The following is a 13530-nucleotide window of genomic DNA, read 5'->3' on the forward strand; positions in this document are numbered from 1 at the left end:
AGCATTTCTGACCCGTGAACTTATAGTGTCCCTGAAAGTATCCAGTACCTCACTGTTTAGGGGAAGACAAATAATTACAACAACCAATGCAAAAATAATACATCATTAAACCAAATAGTTCCTACTATGATGTGTACAATGTTAATTATCACAATAAACAGAAATGATATGCTCAGTTATTGCCTATAATAAAAAGAGCAAGTTTGCAAAAGGGTTTATAGTTTCAAATGGTGGACAGTGAGAGAAAAGGAGTGATATAGGATGTGATGCTTATGAAGGAGAAGGGGATAAGACAAAGGGAAAGATTAAAGGAAGAGTGAAAGAGAAAAACAGAGATTGGCTGTTAGAAGAAAAGAGAGAAGCAGGGGAAAAAAGAGAAGGTACATATAAAGTAAAAATTTTAAAAAGTTAAAAATAAATATAAAAGAACATAAAACAAAACTAAAATATACTAAAAAAATCCTAGTTAACAAAAAAAATAATCCATGTAGAATAACTGGCTTCAAAAATGCCAGAAATGAGAAAAAATATGAAACTGTATAAATGTTCATGTATCATCAAGGTCACAATTAAACAGAAAAAGAAGAAAAAAAAAGAAAGGAAAAATCTTGATGAAGATTTTTAAAGAATTCTTACTGTTGGAGTTCAAAATATTCTCAACTTCTCTTCTCAGTACTTTTAGGTGGGATCTTTTGAGGTGTGAGAGGTAATCCCGAAGGCGGAAATCCTAGAGGCAGTGTTTAGGCTTAGATAGGCTCCAGGCTCTTCTCTGAATGCCAGTTGGTCTGAAGATTTTAAAACAGTGCCCAATACTTGCTGGCCCATTCTGGAAGACTTTATCCCAGGGATCTTCCCTGGGTTCCACTAGAATTTTGGGGGAGCCAATTCTTAGTCCCCTGTGTCACCTGTGGACCCCATGTTTCCTGGCTCAGTCTCCAAACAATCTGTACTATCCCCATCCTTGTGAGTTCCTGGCCAGATGTGTCTTTCCTAGGGGTCCTGCAAGCAGTCAGATTGGAGGAGGAGGGGTAGATCCAGCTGGGTTTCTGAGGCTACTTGTTTCCTGTGTAAACTTCTCTCCATGTTTGATTTTTCTTCTGGTCACTTAAGCACACTCTGTATTTTGCAGGGTGTGTTTACTGGGCGTGTATTTGAGACCAAACTCAGGTTTGTCAGGAATAGGCTTCCTGAGCTGTGAGTCCCCATACAGTGACTGCCAAATGGTTCCTTCCTTTGTTTTCCACAGGCTGCCTGGAGTGATGGTGGCTTCTTCCCCACACATGGATATGGTGCTGCATGTCTTTCAGGTTTGTTGAGTATTGTCCTTGGTCTCTAAATGCTCCATACCCAAACATGCCTAGGCTTCCCCAAAATGTGTGTTCCTAATTCCCTCATCCCTCTACTGTGCTCATAGAGGGACCTCTCTGGTTGGAGCTTCTGGACCCTCTGCAGCTACAGATGTGCCACTGGGGATTTCTTCTTTGTTTTATTATATCCAACCTCCTATGTACCTGGTCTACTTTGAAGGTCCAGTTTTAAGTTCCATTAAGGTACCTGCCCCTCCCCCCTTTCTTTTTGTTAACCCACCTTGAAGAGAAGCTGCCCGTCTGCTTTCTTGGCTTTACATCAAGGAGCAGCCAGGAATGTGAACTCCTCTATTCCACCATCTTGGGTGAGTCTCCCTCTTAATTTCTTTTCTTCAAATGTCCTGTGTGCTAATGTTGGTTATAGAGACCCAATTTTACTTATTTCTGGACAAAAGCTGTGGATATTTGCCAGCAATGCCAGCACAATTGTAGAGTTGCATCCAAGCATATCACAGAAGCACAATTACTTATTATGAAACATTTCCTATGAATCTGGGTTCATGGACCTTGAATTCTATTTAAAGTCATCGGGGGAAAAAGCAGGGCACAACAATTTCATTATTTAATATGAAATATGATGTACAGCAATGATGCTCTCTCTCCTTAGTCAGATCTCATTCTCATTAGTGACTAAAGGCTGATGTTTCTTTATGGGCTTTCCATTTGGTGACCTTAATAAAAAGACCAAGGCAAAAACTCTAGCTTGTTCATCTATCTTCCTCTCACTGCTCTAAGAGAAGCATCAAGGAAGTGCCTTTTCTACAAATCAAGTCCCTATTCAGTGCCAAAACACTTTAAGAAGCAGAATTCCATAGGTAGATGCCCCTCCCCAAGACAGCTTTACAGTCCTCAGGACATTTTGCGGGGAGAGATGGAGGACATGCTATGATATTTTATTATATAAGGCCTGTCTTTTTCTTTGTTTGCTGTACTTAAGCAAAATAGATCTGTTTCTTCTCAGCACATGAACTTATAGCATCATAGGATCTTAGAATTGTAAGGGGCATTATAATTCAGGTTGGGTCACATCAAACTCCAGCTAAATGCTTCATTTCTTTCTTCATTTCCCAAATTATCAGTTGTTTTAAAGGAAGACAGGATTCTTTAGATGCCTGGACTCAGTTTCAGGCCTTACTTCTTCCTCTGAACTTTGTTTCCCTGGTTTTGCCAGGAGGACTTTCCAGGGGTGGGGCTTTGTGTGAGAACACATTGGTGCCCTTCATTTTGGAGGGAGGTGATCACTCACAGCAGGGGATTTTTGCTTCATGGAAGGAGCATGTATGAGTCCATTTTTTTTTTTTTTTTTCCTACTCAGCACAGCTGGTAGTTCCCTGCTGACTGGTGTTTGTTTTGAAGTCACGTGGCAAAGGGGGTTTCTGCCAATGTTTACTCATTACACATTCAAATATGACACCCCGACGCCCATTCACAGGAGAGCGTCAGTGTTGCTACCCAGTTCTCCTGCCAGAAATGGAAAGTTTATTCCCAGAGTGAAAGTTGCTTTTTTTTTTGTTGTGGTTGTTGGTTTTGTTTTTTTTTCTGAAATGCAGAAGGTTTAGCATTCGACAGGGGTAATTTAGAATTGTTCCTTTTGCAATATTAAATGTATTTTTATATTATTTAAGATGACTGCTTGGCTGATTATACTTAAAATATCTCTCCATCAGTACTGCATTTATTAGAGAAGAACCTCACAGGACGAGGAAAGTAAGCTCACAGTCACTTTACATGAAATACAGTGACATAAATTGAAACACTCTGACTCTTCTTTAGGGCCCCTCCCTGTAGAAAATACACCTATGTGCACAAGGCCATGTGACTTGCTTTAGCCAATGAACTGAGAGTGAAAGCCACTTTCTATCAGAAGCCCCAGGAGACAATGTGGGGGCTATAATTGAGACTTTTTCATCCTGCCACTGTGACTGGAAATGTTCCAGACAGAGGCTGCGCTGTCAGCTGGGGGTTTCTGAAGCAAACACAGAGTAGGTCACAGCTCATGTGGAATATGAGCAAGAAATCAAGCTTGACTACTGTGAATTTTTGAGATCTGAGCACCCCTTATTACTGCAATGTAACCTGGCTTACTCTTTCTACTGCAGATTATATACCAGAAATAGCAGAAAGAACCCAAGTCCAAATGCTGCTTCTGCCATTTAATCATGAGGTGAACTTGGACATTTCTGAAGTACCAATGACTTTTGCAACTTGCACCCATTTCTTCTTCTGAGAAATGAGCATAGTAGCTGGCACCTTCCTGGTGGGGCTAAAATGGTATCACTTAAGTCGTAGCACAGAAAAGGACCACACCCTATGTATGTACAGGAATGGCACTATGAAAGCTGGATTTTTTTTCTCTTTTGGTAAGTTGTATGCACTGATTTTCATCTCTTTTCAACTATCTAATAAATAAATGTTCTGAGGTGTATATTATTGTAAAGTTATGTAAACAGTCTAGCACAGCTATTCATATATACTTGGCTGAGAATGGCACTTCTGACTGTGGGGCACTTTTCCTTTTAAACTTCCAGCTTTGGGATGGACACACATGGAGTAGTGCTGACCCATTAGATACTTGCCTGGCCATGCCAATCAGCCCGATAATGTTTTCTGAGACATGAGCATCTCATGTTCTGGCCACTTTGTTTTCCCATTCTGAGAGAACATTCTAAGTAACAGAGAAAACTGTTATTTATTTTGGTGGAAGAATTAGGTAGTGGAAACAGCATTAGCTTTAGAATCAAAGTTGGCACGCAGTAGTCACTCAGTGAATATTTGTTGAATAAGTGGATGTATCAACTGAAATCTGGTCAATCAGTTCTAGCCATGTGATGTTACAAAAGTTGACTTAATTTCTCTGAGGTTAATTTTCTCACCTGTAACAAACTAAATAATAATCGCTACTCTGTAGGATTTTTTTTAAAGCGTTAATGAAATGGATTGATGAAAGTGTTCAGTAAAGATTGAATAAATGTGAACCTTTGGTTTATTAGCCATGTTATACCCTGGAACAGGTGGCCAGCATATAGAAATAAAAGAATGAGCCTTTGGCTTTGTTTGCAGGGTTTCATTAATGAGGTTTCTAGATATCTTCTGGAAAAAAAAATCAATAGCATTTTGATAAGACCATACTTCTTTGCCACAGAAGCAATTCCATATGAGTGCACCGAGGAAAGCATTTAAAATGCTTTTGATACACAAAAGCTTCAAGGGCTCTGCCTTTGGAAAGCTTTTCTACAAAAGGAACTACACTGTCTCCCATGGCCGGATTTCTAGATTGGTTTCCCATCCCTTCTCAACTGCACTGCCTTTATCTCTTAGAGCGGCCTGTATCTGCCTCTTTAATATTTTTGCAGGTGCTTGAAAGACCTTTCTGCGGGTTTTTCTCAATATCAAACTTAGAAATTTATATGAGCAACAATAAGATGGATGGTAAAACTTTTAAAGGATCTGCTGCATCAACCAAAACAGAAGAGGTTTCGTATGGCTGAATACCTGTTATACACCTGGAGCTTTTCGGTGTTTAGAATTTCATTTAATCCTCACAGCAACCCTGTAAATATAAGTGGTTTCATATATTTATTTATTTATTTTTTTGCAGTGGAGATTATAAAATGAAGACATGAAGGTACAAAGAAGTTTAGGAATTTGCCCAACATCACATAAGCAATAAGTGCCGTCACTGGGAATCGAATGCCAGTCAGTTTCATTCCAAAATCATGTTCTTCCTGGCCCTCCCCACTGACTCCTGAGTACTCACTGATCCTCTGCATGATGCAACAAAGAAGTCTGACAGCTCCCGGGTGTTGTGGAGAGAGCAGAAGTACCTGGGTTCTCACACCAGCAATGTCATTTACTAATTATGTGGCCTTGGGCAGATTACTTATCATCTCTGAGCCTCAAGTGCCTCATTAGTAAAAAGAGGAAAATCACCCCTTTCAGTCTGCCATTGTGAAAATCAGAGACGATATAGATAGAGTGCTTGGCAGAGAGGAGATATTCAATGCATGCATATCACTGATGTTATTGTTATTGTTATCCTGAATAAATGCATCCCTGAACTGGATGATGAACCCCACAGAACTGCACTTAGTAAGTACCCAAGGGGTGACACAGGTATCATGTATACTTGAAAGGAAGTGCAAGGGGAAGATTGTTTCTTACTGAAACAACCGAGACCCGATTGCAACTTAGATCTGTTACAAGCCTATAAAGTCCACCAGGGTAGGAATGGGGGCCTGCTTCTCTTAGCATTGTCTTTCTAGGATTTAGGATATTAGGCAGCATCAAACAGGTGTTAAATAAACGTGTGTCGATGAAGTGAAGGAAAGTGGATCCTTGATGGATTTTGAAGGAGCATAAAGGAGGCTGGAGGGAATACAAAAGTGAATTAAAAATGTGATCAGAAAACATAGCATTTACAGGAAACAGAAAGTGAAATGATATGCCTAGAGAAAAGATATATTTAGAGAAGTAAATCGAGAGGTCAGAGAAAATGGGAATTTAAGATATGGCATGACCATCAGTGATCTATTTTCTGCAGTGGGTTAGAAGAGAAGCTAATTCAATAATCAGGCAATGAAGAGACCAGTGGTTGTCCTTATAAGGTTATTGTAGTGCTGCTGATCTAGTTGCTGTGAGTATTAAATGAACTATTACACACGAAGAGCCTGGCACAGCGCCTGCCACATAGCAGGCACATAGTGAATTAGTTACTACTAATATTGAATTACTTTTTGTCATTTTGTGACATTTTGGTGGGTGATGATAGCAGAAGCCACATTGTGGTAGTTGGAGCAACAAACCAGAGAGCTCACAGATACTGACACCAATGAAGAACATGTAGGTATGAAGCACGGCCCAAGCCCTCCATGGGAGCCAGAACTGAAATGTCCTGTTGTCCTCCTCTGTTCCCTGGAACACTGACATGTCCCTCAAGCATCTTATTGCCAGGTGCAGAGTCAAGGTCTCAATAATGAGTACATAACCAGCCAATTTTGAAAGCCCATATTGTGGACTTCTTCCTGTGGCACTCCCCAAACCCAGCCAGTTTCTCTCCTGCACCCAGATGCTATCCTGAGGGTAAAAAAGGAGTAGATACACCTAGGTCCTGCCCATTATCCAAATGTGATTGAGGTACCTAATGTAGCTTTGTTTCATCAAACTGAGATGACGAGATTGGATTAAAAATTCACTTTTATTTTTTTCCCCTTGTTTCCAGCAGGTCTTAGGAATGGGAATAGGGAAGTTGTAGACTAAGTAGAGAGGAATTTTAGAACAAATGCTCCTTGCATAACTGAGTATTGTGTTAGCGATTTTATGGCCTCACTATGCAAGTGCTTAACTATAACACCAGTTAGGAGGTTATAAAGAGCACATAAGTGCTGTGGGAATTTGAAGGGATTACTTCAGTGAATTGGGAACAGTTTTGTGAAGGAGAAAGAACTGGAGCTATTTTTTTTCTCCAAAAAAAAAAAAAAATTAGAACATATTGAAAAATGGAAAGATTCATAGAATGAACCCCCACATGAACTTCCACGAGATTCCATATGTAGTACTCTCTTGGTGTATTTGCTTGCCCTTCATACAAAATATATATGCATCCATATACATTCTTATATATGAAAGGCGTATTTTTTTCAGGGCCATCAGAGAGCAAGTTGCAGACGTCATGTCACTTCGTTCCTAAATACTTTGGAGTGTCTCTTGTGGATGAGGTTCTCCTGCATAACCACAACACCATTATCATGATCACCAAAGGAAACTGAGGAATCGATTGGGATTTGGAAGAAGGGTAGGGTTTGGAAGTTGGTGATCAGCCAAAGGGCAGAGGACACTAGACCCAAGACAGCTCTCGTGCCCTCCATTTGATGGTCCAGCAGGCTCAAGTGATTTGCTAAAGGCCACAAAAGTAGTTGGGAAAGAAGTGGGACTAGAAACCACATTTCCTGATTCCTTTTGCATTGCTCCCCACCACCCTCCTGTTCTTGGCACGATGCTGTATTTAGAATGTGACACTCTTGGCTTTACACAGGGGCACCTTGAACTCCATCTCAGTTAAAAAAAGATTGTTGTACAGCACCTTTCCATGTGGATTTCCGCGATGTTGCCAAGTGCATCCTGCCAGTTCTCCTGTAAGATCGAGATTTTAAACAGGTGGAGAAATAGAAATAAGGATGACTAACTGCACATGAAGTCATGGAAAAAGCCAGGAGTAATATTCCAGGTTCCTGAAGAAAAAAAACCCCAAAAAACCAAAACAGTGCTATAGCCTGAGCTGGCATCCACTTTCTTGCCCTGTGGCCTTTGGGGCCTGGGTGCCCCTCCTTCCCCCTTGTTCTGCTTCCCACAGTAATAGAGGAGGAACCAGCAGATGTGGGTGTGGAGCTTGCTGGGCTGTGAATCAGGACACTTGTATGCTGGTCTGGCTCCACTCCTGACTCTTCCTGTGACTTTAGACAGTGGTTCTCAACCAGGGGTGACTTGGCTCCCCTGGGGCATATTTGGCCATGCCTGAATATCCTTTTGGTTGCTGCTAGTGACATCTCGGTAGAGGTTAAGAATGCACTCAACATTCCGCCTCACACTGGACAGACCCCACTACCAAAGCTTATTCAGTCCAACATGCCCATAGCACTGAGGTTTAAAGACACTCTGCTTTCGACAACGCATTTATTTTATCCAGGTCCTAATAGTTTCGCTTTGAAATGGGCGCGTATGGGCTAGCTCAGTGGTCTTTGACCCTGAGCATGCTCCAGAATTCCCTGGGATGCTTGTTAAAAAGTTATGGGTTCCTGTTCCCTTCAGGGACCCCATAAATGATACACAAAGTTTACACCTTGAGCAGTTCTGTGCTGGGTGGTTCCTAAGATCCTTCTTAGCTCACCTGTTTTCCAATTCCGAAAGTGCTGATGCATAACCAAGGTACTTCAAGTTCCTACCTGAACACAGGATGAATATGCAAATAGGAAACGATAATCTTACTTAAATCTGCACACATCCCTACACTCCCTTGGGCCCCATATGGTCAGGTACATTGTGGTGAGACTTGAAACCCAGTTCTTTTTGCCCTTCCTTTGAAGTCTGTGCACCCACTGACACCTGGTGTGGACAATGTTCTAAGTATGGGGCAGTACCACTTATGCTGGAACACCTGGTGTTGACAGTACATGATGGCACACCCATATCCCCATAAATTCAAGTGTCAACTCTCCAAGCGCCTTTTCAGAGGTATTTTGTAGCACAAAACCATCATCGGGCATGGATTAGTATGTAGGGCACTATCAAAGAAGCCATAGACATACTTGTTTATCATAGAATTTGGAAAGGAAAAGAAAGAATCCTTTTGAATCATGTGTTATCTGACGAGAAGGGCAAGGTTGGGTGTGCTGCTACTGTCGTTGAAAGTGTGACTCCAAGTGTCCTCATGCCTATTAATCATTGAGCATCTTCTGGGAGTCAGATGACATGCTCATGTGTCATCACTTAACTCTCAAAGAGCCCTACAAGGAAGAAGTTATTATTTTTTTTACCATTTACAAAACAAGGAAACCTCAGTTCAGAGACATTTAGTGACTTGTCCAATATCACACTTGGTAAGTGGCAGAATCAACTTATCAACCCAGACTGTTTGATTGCAAAACCCTGTCCTCTGTCATTATTGCTTAACTACTCCTGTGAGGATTTGCTGACTACAGAAGTGCAGAGACAGGGAAAGTCAAGAACACCAGACCAAATAGCTTCCTATATGGCCTATCCCCAAACACTTATTATATATAGGTAATCAGGCTTGAGTTTTACTTGAAGCTTATTTGAATATATTGGGGTAAGATGCAATGTCTACTTATTTCCTTAAGTATTTAAACTTCTTCTGCAATATTAGTATCTTCTAAGGAAGCAGGATTTAAATAAGCCTTTTATGTATATGCATTTATTCTTATAAAACCTCACATCAGAACTACTGAATTAGAGTCTCTGAGTATAGTGCTTAAAGTTTTTTGCTCCATCAATCTTCAAACATTCTACCAATAGGACCCCTATTGTTTTCTTTTCTTTTTCTGTTCTTTTTTGGTTGAGGATATTTTCTCTATAAGGCTTCAATTCAAATGCAAACATGTTATATACAAGCGGTGACACAGTGAATCACTGCCTCAACCAATATACTGGTGTGGGCAGAGGTCAGATGTGATCTGACCCCTGCCCACACCAGTATATTGGAAGCAAGCAAGCAAACAAACAAAACCTCTGTAGTATGTATGAATAGATGTGAAGATACATCTTTGAGAAGTCTATGCATCTTATCCAAAGTGTAGTCAACAGAGAATCTGGCTGGGTCCTTGTGAGAAATTCTAAGAAATCTCTTATTACCTTTATTACTGAGAACATGGGAATTGGATTTTGGAAAACTTAAATAACAAAGGGGTAGATTAGAAGGAAACACAAAAGGTAAATCCTTTTATTTTGCTTAGATTAATTGATGGTAGGGACATCGCTATATGTTTCAAAGGATTTTAAGTTCAAATTCTAATGCTAATCAACAATTTATTAGGTATTTTGTTAAATACACGACTGCGGAATGCATTACAATTCTTAATACACATCTAGAGCACATAGGTGTATTTTTAAAAGAAATAGAGATTAGAGTTTTTACTCTGCTTTTGCCACAAAAAGAATAATACTGTGCCATGTATGCTATCTGATTGGAGTGATTATTCTGTTGGCAAATAAATGTGCATTTACCATTGGCTATAGACTACTTTTTATCAAAAACAGTAATGCTGCATCTTTGTTATTTTCTTTCTAGCATTTAGAATCTTTAAATGGACAGCTCATCTCTTTTCACCTTTGCCTTCCCTGTTTTATTTTGTTTGTATCTCTGTAATAGCATTGACAAAGTTCTGTTGCCATCTATTTGCTATGCATTGGCTTTAGTATATAGTGAGAAGACCTAAGGATTGGAAACTAAGTACTATTCACTTTGGTATACCCACTGAATGGCATAGAGAAAGCATTTACTAAACATATCAAATGAATAAGCAATGTATTTAAAATTTTTTTGTAGTTGTAGATGGACAAAATACCTTTTATTTTGTTCATTTATATGTGGTGCTAAGGATTGAACCCAGTGCCTCACCCATGCTAGGCAAGTGCTTTTCCACTGAGTTACAGCCTCAGCCCAGCCAATGTATTTTCAATCTAAGGGAAGTCAGGCTTAGGTAGATTCTCATTAGCCACAAAATTATTAGAAACACAATTTTTAAAAAATTTTTATATGAAGGTAATTCTGTTGATCTTTTGTCAATACGAAATGACAACATGGAGTGGGGTTATTTATTAGGAGCATTAAGGGATTAGTAGAGTTCAAGTCACACATTTAACCTGGGTTTCTTATAGTCACATGTAGTTTAATTAATTTTTTTTTTAAGCACTGGGGATTAAACCCAGGGCCTTGCACTTTCCTAGGTAAGTGGAATATCATTGAGTTTAAAAATTAGTCTTTATAAAAAGTCTTTATAAAGTACATATAATCTTTATAATAATATTTTGTTTTGAGACAGGGTCTTGGTATGTTGCCCAGTTTGGTGTTGAACTTGTGATCCTCTTTGCCTCAGTCTCCCAAGTACCTGAGATTTCAGGTGTATATCATGGTGCCCAGCCTAGTCACATGAATTTTAGATTGATACCTTCTACTGTTTTAAGATTGGATCTTTAATTTCTATTTTCCTATTTATCTTTGAATATAAAGGCAAGACATGATTATTACAGAAAAATATAGACATGTATCAAACAGAGTTCTGTAGGTATAAGTGATAGAAACCAACAAGAACTAATTTTTCCAAAAAATAAAATTCACTGAAAAGATATAAGGAGAATTCCAGAATGAACAGGAGGACAGAGGACTAGTTTAAGGAATAGGCTAAGAAGAAGGGCAGCTCTAGGGATTAATGTGGTGAGAATTTGTTTGCCTAACACAGGCACCAGTATAAATTAAATAAAAACTACCATTTCAATATATCTCAGCTGAGAATCTTATCAGTTTGTCCTTGGATGCCACAAGTTTCTGGGCTTGTACTAAGCTATTGAGAAAAAAAAATATGGCCAAGGGACCAGCAGGGACTTTCTTCAGCATCACTAATGGGAAGCAAGAAACCTTGATTATTATCCCATCAAGATGTGCACATGAGGAAATGATTCTCCAAAAGGATTTGGGGGTACTAGTGGAGAGTAGAGAAAAAAAATTAATGATCTAAACTATAATCATGCTACCACATAATGATAACATTTGGTGTTCTTTGTTTTCTTTCTAGACTGTATTTTAATCATAACTATGAAAACCAGATTAGGAACTTACTGTTTATAATTTTATGTATAACTTTAAAAAAATTTAAGGTATGAGTATTTCCTCATTTAACATACTTCAAAAGCACCCTAATAATAGCACAAAGCTTTATTTTTGTCCATTCTGTGGCATATGGAACTAGTCTGTAGAAAGACATTTTGGTAATTTTTCAGATCTCTATTATTCTAACATAGTGACAAAGTGACAAAATGGGCTTGGGTGTCTGGGGTAACTCTAAAATTTACTTATACCATCCCCTAGTTAAGGGCTCTTAGGTAAATATCTGACTTCTGAATACTAGTGTCTTTATCATAAAATAAGGATACTAATATTACCCTACAGATTTGGACAGTGTATGGATTCATCTTGACATGAGTACAGCCATCTTGAGTCATAACCACCATAATTGACCCAGAGTATCCCGAGTTCTTTTTTTCCTGCTTCGTTTCCCAACAAACTATAAATACACAAAACCGTTAGGAGTGGAATGTGGAGCTTTCCAACCAGATCTGCTAGAAGGGATCAAGAGAGGATATTGCTTTTTAAGTGACAGAGGAGGTCTGAATAAGTTTTCAGGCTGAGGAAAAGAAGACCGTGAAGAGGGAGGAATGACAGAGATAAGAAAAAAGGGAGAATTCCTTCATTGTTCACTTCTTTCATTTGTTTGTTTATTTAACAAAGTGGAAGTGAAGTGCCTACTATGTGCTAGGAACTGTTCTATGCACTGGATACAGCAATGATCACGACAGGTCAGGCTGTACTTTCACCAGAGGGTATGTGCTAATAGGAGAAAGCTGACAATAAATAATAATGACACAATGGCAACACCAGACAAGTAACTTAGGAAAGAAATATTAGGGGACAAACAGTGTTCATCACGCCTCAAATAGAGTCATTGTTTTGTAATGAGGGACTCATTTAGATTGGACAGTTGCGCCTAAGAAGCTGATATTTAAGCTGAGGACTACATGACAAGGAGGGTACAATTGTGTGAAGATCAGTAGAAAGAGATTCAAGTAGAAAGAATGGAAAGTTCAAAGGCTCCAAGATGAACTTGGCACATTTAGGAAACACAAAGAAGGCTAAGATAATGGATAAGGGGAAGATTTAGAGCTGCCATCAGAAAGGAAAGCAGAGGCCAGATCTTGAAGGATACTGTAGGCCAAGGTTTTATTCCAGGTGGGAACAGAAGAGAGTGACAGGACGATATGCATGTTTTGAAAGGGTCATTCTGGCTGCCGTGGGGAATTATTGTTAGGTGATAGAAGCAGAAGATGGGGGACCAGTTCAAGAAGTGATTGCTGTAGTCAAAACAGGTCGTGGCGTGGCTTGGACTAGGAGAGAGAAGACCTGAAGTGGGTGAAATCAGACCAAAGGTCAGAGTAGAAAAAGGTCAGGTGGATGAATTGGAAGCGTGGGAAAAGAGTCAAAAAGGGCTCATTGCTGAAGGACTAGGCAGATTTTGTTACTGAAATAGTGATGAGTGGGAGATCTGTGTAAATCAAGAGTTTTACCCTGAGCATGGTAAGGAGAAGACTGATGGAGAAATCACTTGGAAGAGCATGTTTATTTCCAGTCCTATCTCTAGCTCTAGAATTGCTATTGGATCTGCAAGTCTCCACGTTTTGAAAGTAATAACAATTTGGACTATCCACTTCTTGACCTTGGTCACTGTGTCTTGTGCTCATTTGACCATCCATCTGTTTCCTGGTTCTGCCTCTGACTTCCTCATCTAGTTCTACAAAATCATTTATCCTTTCTTTTTACTTCTTACCCAGCCCCCCTCATTTGAATCTCAGCTCTGCAGACTTCCTTGATTTCAATGTT

The 13530-nt window shown here is 39.5% G+C and overlaps 1 long non-coding RNA gene across 1 annotated transcript in view; it reads left to right on the plus strand.

Annotated features, from left to right (window-relative positions):
- LOC110598062 (uncharacterized) overlaps positions 1-13530 on the plus strand; it is an 88522-nt gene that overhangs the window by 16474 nt on the left and 58518 nt on the right. The window contains exons 3-5 of the long non-coding RNA XR_013440397.1: positions 1247-1307; positions 1415-1672; positions 3467-3727. This is a non-coding gene — a long non-coding RNA (uncharacterized LOC110598062). The remainder of the gene's footprint in view (positions 1-1246; positions 1308-1414; positions 1673-3466; positions 3728-13530) is intronic.

This window comes from Ictidomys tridecemlineatus, chromosome 6, assembly GCF_052094955.1.
Source record: "Ictidomys tridecemlineatus isolate mIctTri1 chromosome 6, mIctTri1.hap1, whole genome shotgun sequence".
In the NCBI taxonomy this organism is placed as follows: domain Eukaryota; kingdom Metazoa; phylum Chordata; class Mammalia; order Rodentia; family Sciuridae; genus Ictidomys; species Ictidomys tridecemlineatus.